The sequence below is a fragment of the Somniosus microcephalus genome, chromosome 4 (genome assembly GCF_052327205.1).
Source record: "Somniosus microcephalus isolate GS21.2 chromosome 4, FLI_Smic_1.0, whole genome shotgun sequence".
Lineage (NCBI taxonomy): Eukaryota > Metazoa > Chordata > Chondrichthyes > Squaliformes > Somniosidae > Somniosus > Somniosus microcephalus.
The window spans coordinates 64,706,783-64,717,557 of NC_140990.1; the positions used below are offsets into that span (position 1 = coordinate 64,706,783).

General features: G+C 45.1%; 1 pseudogene; it reads right to left on the minus strand.

The window, feature by feature from the left end:
- LOC147119075 (uncharacterized) overlaps positions 1-7,941 on the minus strand; it is a 76,445-nt pseudogene extending 68,504 nt beyond the window's left edge.
- Between the last annotated feature and the right edge of the window lie 2,834 nt (positions 7,942-10,775).

The window sequence follows — 10,775 nt, forward strand, 5'->3', positions numbered from 1 at the left end:
GTTCCAGAGTCCATAGAATTTTGGAAGATGACCAGCAATGCATCTACTATTTCTAGGGCCACTTCCTTAAGTACCCTGGGATGTAGATTATCAGGCCCTGGGGATTTATCAGCCTTCAATCCCATCAATTTTCCTAACACCATTTCCCTACAAATACTGATTTCATTCAGTTCCTCCCTCTCACTGGACCCTATGTTCCCCGACATCTCTGGGAGGTTATTTGTGTCCTCCTTTGTGAAGACAGAACAAAAGTATGTATTTAATTGGTCTGCCTTTTCTTTGTTCCCCATTATAAATTCCCCTGATTCTGACTGCAAGGGACCTACACTTGACTTCACCAATCTTTTTATCTTCCCATATCTATAGAAGCTTTTACAGCCAGTTTTTATGTTCCCTGAAAGCTTACTCTCATGATCTATTTTCCCCTTCTTAATTAATCCCTTTGTCCTCCATTGCTGAATCCTAAACTTCTTCCAATCCTCAGGTTTACTGCTTTTTCTGGCCAAATTATATGTCCGCTCCTTGGATCTTATGCTATCCCTAATTTCCCTTGTTAGCCACGGTTGAGTCACCTTTTTTTTTATGCCAAACTGGGATGAACAAATTCTGTAGTTCATCCATGCGATCTTTAAATGTTTGCCATTGCCTATCCACCATCAACCCTTTAAGTAACATTCCCCAATCCATCCTAGCCAACTCGTGCCTCATACCATCAAAATTTCCTTTATTTAAATTCAGGACCCCAGTCTCTGAGTCAACTACTTCACTCTCCATTTTAATGAAGAATTCTATCATATTATGATCGCTCTTCCCCAAGGGACCTTGCACAAGATTGCTAATTAATCCTTTCTCATTACATAATACCCAGTCTAAGATGGCCCGATCTCTAGTTGGTTCCTCGACATATTGGTCCAGGAAACCATCCCGTATACACTCTAGGAATTCCTCCTCCACAGTATTGTTACTAATTTGGTTAGCCCAATCTATATGTAAATTAAAGTTACCCATGATAACTGCTGTGCCCTTATTGCACGTGTCTCTAATTTCCTGTTTAATGCCATCTCCAACCTCAGCATTACTGTTTGGGGGTCTGTATACAACTCCCACTAACGTTTTCTGTCCCTTGGTATTTCTCAGCTCTGCCCATACAGATTCCACATCATCAGAGCTAATATCCTTCCTTACTATTGTGTTAATATCCTCTTTAACTAGCAATGCTACCCCACCTCCTTTCCCTTTTTTTCTGTCCTTCCTGAATATTGAATACTCCTGGATGTTGAATTCCCAGAGTTGGCCATCCTGGAGCCATGTCTCCGTAATCCCAATTATATCATATCCGTTTACATTTATTTGCGCAGCTAATTCATCCACCTTATTACGAATGCTTCACCTTATTACAAATGCTGGATCGGTGCTGGGTCCCTTGCTGTTTGTAGTGTACATTAATGATTTAGATATGAATGTAGCAGGTATGATCAGTAAGTTCGCAGATGACACAAAAATTGGTGGAGTGATAAATAGCGCAGAGGGAAGCCTCAGGCTACAGGACGATATAGATGGGTTGGTCAGATGGGCAGAACAGTGGCAAATGGAATTTAACCCTGAAAAGTGTGAGGTGATGCATTTTGGGAGAACTAACAAGGCAAGGGAATACACAATGAATGGTAGGATCCTAGGAAGGACAGAGGATCAGAGGGACCTTGGTGTGCATGTACATAGATCCCTGAAGGCAGCAGGACAGGTAGATAAGGTGGTTGAACATGCATATGGGACACTTGCCTTCATTAGTCAAGGCTTAGAATATAAGAGCAGGGCGGTTATGATGGAGCTGTACAAAACGCTAGTTAGGCCACAGCTGGAATACCGTGTGCAGTTCTGGTCACCACACTATAGGAAGGATGTGATTGCATTGGAGAGGGTGCAGAGATTCACCAGGATGTTACCTGGGCTGGAATGCTTCAGCTATGAGGAGAGACTGGACAGGCTGGGGTTGTTTTCCTTAGAGCAGAGAAGGCTGAGGGGGACCTGATTGAGGTGTACAAAATTATGAGGGGCATAGATAGGGTAGATAGAAAGGAATAACAACAGAAAATGCTGGAAAAACTCAGCAGGTCAGGCAACATCCGTGGAGAGAAATGTGAGTTGACGTTTCGGGTTGAAACCCTTCTTCGAAACTGGAAAGAAAAGAAAATAGATCGAAGGCAGGGCTGCGATCGAACAAAAGAAGTAAAAGAGACAATAAAAGGTATTAGAAGCCAGACGAGATGGTAATAGGCCAGTGGAGACAAAAGACAGCTGAGATTAGGTGTGAAGTGTACTGGCAGGTAAGAGACAGCTGCCAGGTGGGAGAGAGAAACAAAAGGAAAGGGGTGGGGGGAAGACCCAAAACAAAGGGGTGGAAAAAATTACAAGTGAAAAAGTAATAGGGGCCGAGGTTATGATCTGAAATTGTTGAACTCGCTATTGAGTCCGGAAGGCTGCAAATTGCCTAATCAGAAGATGAGTTGCTGTTCCTCGAGTTTACGTTAAGCTTCCATGGAACAATACAAGAGGCCAAGGACGGTGAGGTCCGAGTGGGAATGGAGCGGTGAATTAAAATGACAGGCGATAGATAGAAAGGAACTTATCCCCTTAAGTAGAGGGGTCAATAACCAGGGGGTATAGTTTCAAGGTAAGGGGCAGGAGGCTTAGAGGGGTTTGAGGAAAAACTTTTTCACCCAGAGGGTGGTTGGAATCTGGAACTCACTGCCTGAAAGGGTGGTAGAGGCAGGAACACTCACAACATTCAAGAAGCATTTAGATGAGCACTTGAAACGCCATAGCATACAAGGCTACGGACCAAATGCTGGAAAATGGGATTAGAATAGACTGGGCTTGATGGCCGGCGCGGACACGATGGGCCGAAGGGACTCTTTCTGTGCTGTATAACTCTATGACTCTATGGGCCAGAACTTTGGGTCCCCACGGGTGAGTACGCGCTGGGTCCTCACGCGTAGGCGCAACAAAAGTGCCGGTTTCGTGCATGCATTGCGCATGCGCGGGAAACCGGAATTTCTGTTCCCTTAAAGGAAGGGGTTCACAGGTCGAACGTGTGCACTGGAGAAGCAGCGCGTACGTCTGGAACTTCCTTTTTTTTGCAGGTTTCTCCGGGAGTGTAAGTCTCCAGGAGCTACGCTTATAAAAAGCAGTCGCAAGGCCTGCTTTTAACAAGGTAAGTGGTGAATTAAGTAACATTAAAACATTTTTTCCACAGGTTTATTATTTTTAAATACTTTAAAGAAAGGTAAGTTTATTTTTCGCCCCGTTAGAAAGTGTAATTAATTTTTTCAAAAATTTTCATGTAATTTATAGTTATTTTAAAAATGTGATTTAAAAAAAAATGTATTTGAAGTTTTAGTGATGTTTTGGGGCTGAATTGTATTCATAGATTTGACAGGTCTTCCTGTCAAATCTATGAATACAGAATCCCTGCTACCATTGGCTCTCCGTGGCCCACGTAATCCCAGGGGACGCTATGAACTAACTGCGCCCCTGGGATACGCAAGCACTGCACACCGGCAGTTGGAGCAGGCCCAGGATCGGAATCCCACGCGGGCCCACAGCTCAACGACCGGCACGTAAGGTAAGTGCAGGTCGGAGGCTTGCACCCACAGGAAGCCTCCGACTCAAATTTCTGGGCCTATGACTCTAACATTCTGCATTTCCATCTCCAACAACAACAGCTTGTCTTTATATAGTGCCTTATATACAGTAAAACCTCCCAAGTCCTAACTCAGAGGAGCATCACCAAACAAAATCTGACACCGAGCATAGATATCAGGGCAGGCGACCAAAAGGCTTGGTCAAAGAGGAAGGTTTTAATGAAGGTCTAAAGGAGGAGAGAGAGAGAGAGAGAGGCAGAGCGGTTTTGGCAGGGAATTCCAGAGCTCAGGGCCCAGGCAGCTGAAGGCCCAGCTGCCAATGGTGGAGCGATGGAAATTGGGCAAGGGGCCAGAATTGGAGGAGCACAGATATGGCAGAGGGGTGTAGAGCTGGAGGAGATTACAGAGATAGAGAGGGGTGAGGAGGCCATGGAGGGATTTGGAAACCAGGATGAGAATTATTAACCGGGAGCCAATGTAGGTCAGTGACTCCCACACCACTTACTGGATCTGTCTTCATTCACGTTCCCAGGGGATCATTGTACCTGAAAAATGTGGGGACGCTCGCTCATCCAGCGGGAGTTCCCCGCCCTTTCTGGTGGGTGAATGGAAGGTCCCATTGTGTCTTCTACACAGGTCGGTAAACACTGCCAGCCAGGATTAGTCAGGACTTGTGGGTCCTATCTGACCCCAAATTGTGTCAAAGGTTAATTTGAGATTGTCGTTGAAAGTTAATTATGTTATTGCAAAATAATTTCAGCTGAGATTCCCTGAATTAAGAGGGAGGATCAAGGACAGCAGTTCTTAAAGGGCCGCTGCAGCCCCCCCACCGCCCCCGACAGTCATAAGTCAGCCCTCGTCTTACAGATATCAAGGACTCGACACACTGTATGTTGGAAACAAAGCTTATTTACTTGACAAATATGCAAAATATTAAGCTCCAGCCCAGCTCGAGTGGGCCATTCACATCAGTATGAGCAGACCCCAACCACCAGAGTAAAGATCGCTCAGTCCTGGATGTGTTTTAAATGCAGCAGAATCGAACCACTCCCATCAGGCGTGGACTTGCTGGTGTGTTAGCAGGCGGGAGGAGCGAGTGAATCCCTTCCCACACACGGTGCAGGTGAACGACCTCTCCCCGGTGTGGACATGCTGGTGTGTCAGCAGGCAGGAGGAGCGAGTGAATCCCTTCCCACACACGGTGCAGGTGAATGGCCTCTCCCCAGAGTGGACTCGCTGGTACGTCAGCAGGCTGGAGGACCAAGAGAATCCCTTCCCACACACGGTGCAGGTGAACTCCCTCTCCCCGGTGTGGACTCACTGGTGTGTCAGCAGGCGGGAGGAGCGAGTGAATCCCTTCCCGCACAACATGCAGGTGAACGGCTTCTCCCCGGTGTGACTGTGCCGGTGAATCTCCAGCCTCGAGGGGTTACTGAATCCCTTCCCGCACTCACCACATTTACACAGTCTCTCCCTGGCGTGGCTGCGCTTGTGCCTCTGCAGATTGGACGATCGGCTGAATCCGAGTCCACACACGGAACACGTGTGCGGTTTGTCCGCGCTGCGATCGCTGCTCTCTCCTTCCCTGTGCAAAGGCCGATGATATTCAGGTCCTGATGAATCAAGCGACTCTGTCTGACCCTGACGTGATGTTTGGTCTGAGCTTCCTGTCTATAAATGCTCCATTTCTAAAACCCTGTAAAAGGAGTGTAGAAAGGGGTAAGAGGGAGAATGTTGTAGGATAGAATCATAGAATGGTTATAGCATGGAAGGCAGCCATTCAGCCCATCGAGCCCATGCCGACTCTCAGCTAGTCCCACTCCCCCGCCCTTTCCCCGTAGCCCTGCAATTTTTTTTCCTTCAGATACTTCTCCAATTCCCTTTTGAAAGCCGTGATTGAATCTGCCTCCACCATCCTTTCAGGCAGTGCATTCTAGATCCTAACCAATCGCTGCGTAAAAAGGTTTTCCCTCATGTCGCATTTGGTCCTTTTGTCAATCACATTAAGTCTGTGTCCTCTGGTTCTCGACCCTTCTGTCAATGGGAACAGTTTCTCTCTATCTACCCTGTCCAGACCACTAATGATTTTGAACACCTCTATCAAATCTCCTCTCAATCTTCTCTGCTCCAGAGCAACCCCAGCTTCTCCAGTCTATTCACGTAACTCATTCCTGGAATCATTCTCGTAAATCTTTACTGCACCTTCTCTAAGGCCTTCACATTCTTCCTAAAGTGTGGTGCCCAGAATTGGACACAGTACTCCAGTTGGGGCTGAACCAGTGTTTTATACAGGTTCATCATAATTTCCACACTTTTGTACTTTATGCCTCTATTTATGAAGCCCAGGATCCCATAAGCCTTTTTAATCGCTTTCTCAACCTGCCCTGCCACCTTCATCGATTTGTGCACACATACCCCCAGGTCTCTCTGTTTGTCTACCCTCTTTAGGATTGTACAATTTAGTTTATATTTCCTCTCCTCATTCTTTCTACCAGAACGCATCACTTTGCACTTTTCTGCGTTAAATTTCATCTGCCACGTGTCCACCCATTCCAGCAGCCTGCTTATGTCTTCCTGAAGTCTATCTCTCCTCCTCACTGTTCACTATACTTCCAAGTTTTGTATCATCTGCAGATTTTCAAATTGTGCCCTGTACACACACATCCAAGTCATTAATGTATATCAAGAAAAGCAGTGGTGCTAGAACCGACCCCTGGGGAACACCACTGTGTACCTTCCTCCAGTCTGAAAAAGAACCGTTTACCACTACTCTCTGTTTTACATACATACGTACAAATTAGGAGCAGGAGTAGGCCACTCGGCCCTTCAAGCCTGCTCCGCCATTCAATAAGATCATGGCTGATCTGATTACTCCACATTCCCGCCTACCCCAATAACCTTTCCCCCCCCTTGCTTATCAAGAATCTATCTACCTCTGCCTTAAAAAGATTCAAAGACTCTGCTTCCACCGCCCTCTGAGGAAGAGAGTTCCAAAGACTCGTGACACTCTGTGAGAAAAAAAATTCTCCTCATCTCAGTCTTAAATGGGCGACCCCTTATTTTTAAACAGTGACCCCTAGTTCTAGATTCTCCCACAAGAGGAATGATTTGGACAATTTGGGTGATTGGGGCAGAAGCATGGCAGATGCAGTATAACGTGGATAAATGCGAGGTTATCCACTTTGGTGTCAAAAACAGGAAGGCAGATTATTATCTGAATGGCAATAGATTGGGAGAAGGGGAAGTGCAATGAGACCTGGGTGTCCTTGTGCACCAGTCGCTGAAGGTAAGCATGCAGGTGCAGCAGGCGGTTAAGAAGGCAAATGGTATGTTGGCCTTCGTAGCGAGAGGGTTTGAGTACAGGAACAAGGATGTCTTGCTGCAGTTGTACAGGGCTTTGGTGAGACCACATCTTGAGTATTGTGTGCAGTTTTGGTCGCCTCATCTGAGGAAGGATGTTCTTGCCATGGAGGGAGTGCAGCGAGGATTCACCAGACTGATACCTGGGATGGCAGGAATGACGTATGAGGAGAGATTGGGTCGATTGGGCTTATACTCGCTGGAGTTTAGAAAAATGAGAGGGGATCTCATTGAAACTTATAAAATTCTAACAGGACTAGACAGACTAAATGAAGGAAAGATGTTCCCGATGGTGGGGGAGTCCAGGACCAGGGATCACAGTCTAAAGATAAGGGGTAAGCCATTTAGGACAGAGATGAGAAAGAATTTCTTCACCCAGAGAGTGGTGAACCTGCGGAATTCTCTACCACAGAAGGCAGTTGAGGCCAATTCATCAAATATATTCAAGAAGGAGTTAGATATATTTCTTAAGGCTAAAGGGATCAAGGGATATGGAGAGAAGGCAGAAACAGGGTACTGAATTTGGATGATCAGCCATGATCTCATTGAATGGCGGAGCATGCTCGAGGGGCCGAATGGCCTGCTCCTGCTCCTATCTTCTATGTTTCTAAGTTTCAATCAAGTCACCTCTTACTCTTCTAAACTCCAGCGGATACAAGCCTAGCCTGTCCAACCTTTCCTCATAAGACAACCCGCCCATTCCAGATGTTAGTCTAGTAAACCTTCTCTGAACTGCTTCCAACGCATTTACATCCTTCCTTAAATAAGGAGACCAATACTGTACACAGTACTCCAGATGTGGTCTCACCAATGCCCTGTAGAACTGAAGCATAACCTCCCTACTTTTATATTCAATTCCCCTCGCAATAAATGATAACATTCTATTAGCTTTCCTAATTACTTGCTGTACCTGAATACTAACCTTTTGCGGTTCATGCATTAGGACCCCCAGATCCCTCTGCACCTCAGATCAACGCAATCTCTCACCATTTAGATAATATGCTTCTTTTTTATTCTTCCTGGCAAAATGGACAATTTCACATTTTCCCACATTATACTCCATTTGCCAGATCTTTGCCCACTCTCTTAACTTATCTATATCCCTTTGTAGCCTCCTTATGTCCTCTTCACAATTTACTTTCCTACCTATCTTTGTGTCATCAGCAAATTTAGCAACCATACCTTCGGTCTCTTCATCCAAGTCATTTACATAAATTGTAAAAAGTTGAGGCTGCAGCACTGATCCCTGTGGCACACCACTCGTTACATCTTGGCAACCAGAAAATGACCCATTTATGCCTAGTCTCTGTTTCCTGTTAGCTAGCCAATCTTCTATCCATGCCAATATGTTACCCCCTACACCATGAGCTTTTATTTACTGCAATAACCTTTGATGTGGCACCTTATCAAATGCATTATGCAAATCTAAGTACAGTACATCCACCGGTTCCCCTTTATCCACAGCACATGTTACTTCCTCAAAGAACTCCAATAAATTGGTTAAACATGATTTCCCTTTCACAAAACCATGTTGACTCTGCCTGATTACCTTGAACTTTTCCAAGTGCCCTGCTATAACGTCTTTAATAATAGCTGCTAACATCTTCCCGATGACAGATGTTAAGCTAACTGGCCTGTAGTTTCCTGCTTTCTGTTTCCTCCCTCCCTTCCATTTCCTGATTTACAGCTATTTCTGGGATGTTACTTGAATCCTCTATAGTGAAGACTGATGCAAAATACCTGTTCAATTCAACTGCCATCTCCTTATTTTCCATTATTAATTCCCCAGACTCACTTTCTATAGGACCAACACTCACTTTCTTAACTCTTTTCTTTTTAAAATATCTATAGAAACTTTTACTATCTGTTTTTATATTTCTAGCTAGCTTTCTCTGGTACTCTAATTTTTCTCTCCTTATTAATCTTTTAGTCATTCTTTGCTGTTTTTTATATTCTGGCCAATCTTCTGACCTGCCACCCATCTTTGGACAATTATATGCTTTTTCTTTAAGTTTGATACTATCTTTAACTTTTTTAGCTAACCACGGATGGTGGGTCCTCCTCTTGGAATTTTTCTTTCTCGTTGGAATGTATATATTCTGTGTATTCTGAAATATTCCTTTAAATGTCTGCCACTGCAACTCTATTGACCTATCCCTTAACCTAATTTGCCAGTTCACTTTAGCTAGCTCTGCTTTCATGCCCTCATAATTGCCCTTATTTAAGTTTAAAATGCTAGTCTGGGACCCACTCATCTCTCCCTCAAACTGAATGTAAAATTCAATCATATTATGATCGCTGCTACCTAGGGGCACCTTCGCAATGAGGTCATTAATTAATCCTATCTCATTGCACAATACCAGGTCTAGCATAGCCTGCTCTCTGGTTGGCTCCAGAACGTGCTGTTATAAGAAACTATCCCAAAATGATTCTATGAACTCCTCATCTAGGCTACCATTGCCCATCTGATTTTTCCAGTCTATATGTAGATTAAAATCCCCCATGATTATTGCCATACCTTTCTGACAAGCTCCCATTATTTCTTCCTTTATACTCCATCCTACCGTGTGGTTACTGTTTAGGGGGCCTGTACACCACTCCCACAAGTGACTTCTTGCCTTTATCATTTCTCATCTTAACACGCAGGTGCAGCAAGCAATTAGGAAAGTAAATGGTATGTTCATCTTTATTACAAAAGGGTTGGAGTATAAGAGTAAAGAAGTCTTACTGCAATTATATAGGGCCTTGGTGAGACCACACCTGGAGTATTGTGTACAGTTTTGGTCTCCTTACCTAAGGAAGGATATACTTGCCTTAGAGGGAGAGCAACGAAGGTTCACCAGACTGATTCCTGGGATGGGGGGATTGTCCTATGAGGAGAGATTGAGGAGACCAGGCCTATATTCCCTAAAACTTCGAAGATGAGAGGTGATCTCATTGAAACATCTACAATTCTTACACGGCTTGACAGGGTAGATGCTGGGAGACTGATTCCCCTGGCTGGGGAGTCTAGAACCAGGGGTCACAGTCTCAGAATAAGGGGTCGGCCATTTAGGACTGAGATGAGGAGAAATTTCTTCACTCAGAGGGTGGTGAATCTTTGGAATTCTCTGCCCCAGAGGGCTGTGGAGGCTCAGTCATTGAGTATAATCAAGGCTGAGACAGATAGATTTTTGGACTCATGGGGAATCAAGGAATATGGGGATCGGGCGGGAATGTGGAGTTGAGGTAGAAGATCAGCCATGATCTTACTGAATGGCGGAGCAGGCTCAAAAGGCCGAATGGCCTGCTCCTGCTCCTATTTCTTATGTTCTTAAGAAAGCTGTTTGCTATAGCCTGCTGCCCCACGACAAATACACAGAGGATTTCAGTTATGTGGAGAGACTGGAGAAGCTGGGATTGTTCTCCTTGGAGCAGAGAAGGTGCAGCGGAGATTTAATAGAGGTGTCAAAACAGGAAGGGTTTTGATAGAGTAAATAGGAGCATGGGAACAGGAGGAGGCCATTCAGCCCCTCCGGCCTGTTCCGCCATTCAATGAGATCGTGGCCGATCTGTGTCTTAACACCACCCACCTGCCTTGGCTCCATATCCCTTTGCTCCCTTGTCTAGCAAAAATCTATCGCTCTCGGATTTAAAATGATTAATTGAGCTGGCATCGACTGCTTTCTGTGGGAGAGTGTTCCACACTTCTCCCACCCTTTGTGTGAAGCAGAGTTTCCCAACTTCTCTCCTGAATGGCCTGGCTCTGATTTTAAGGTGCTGTCCCCTTGTCCT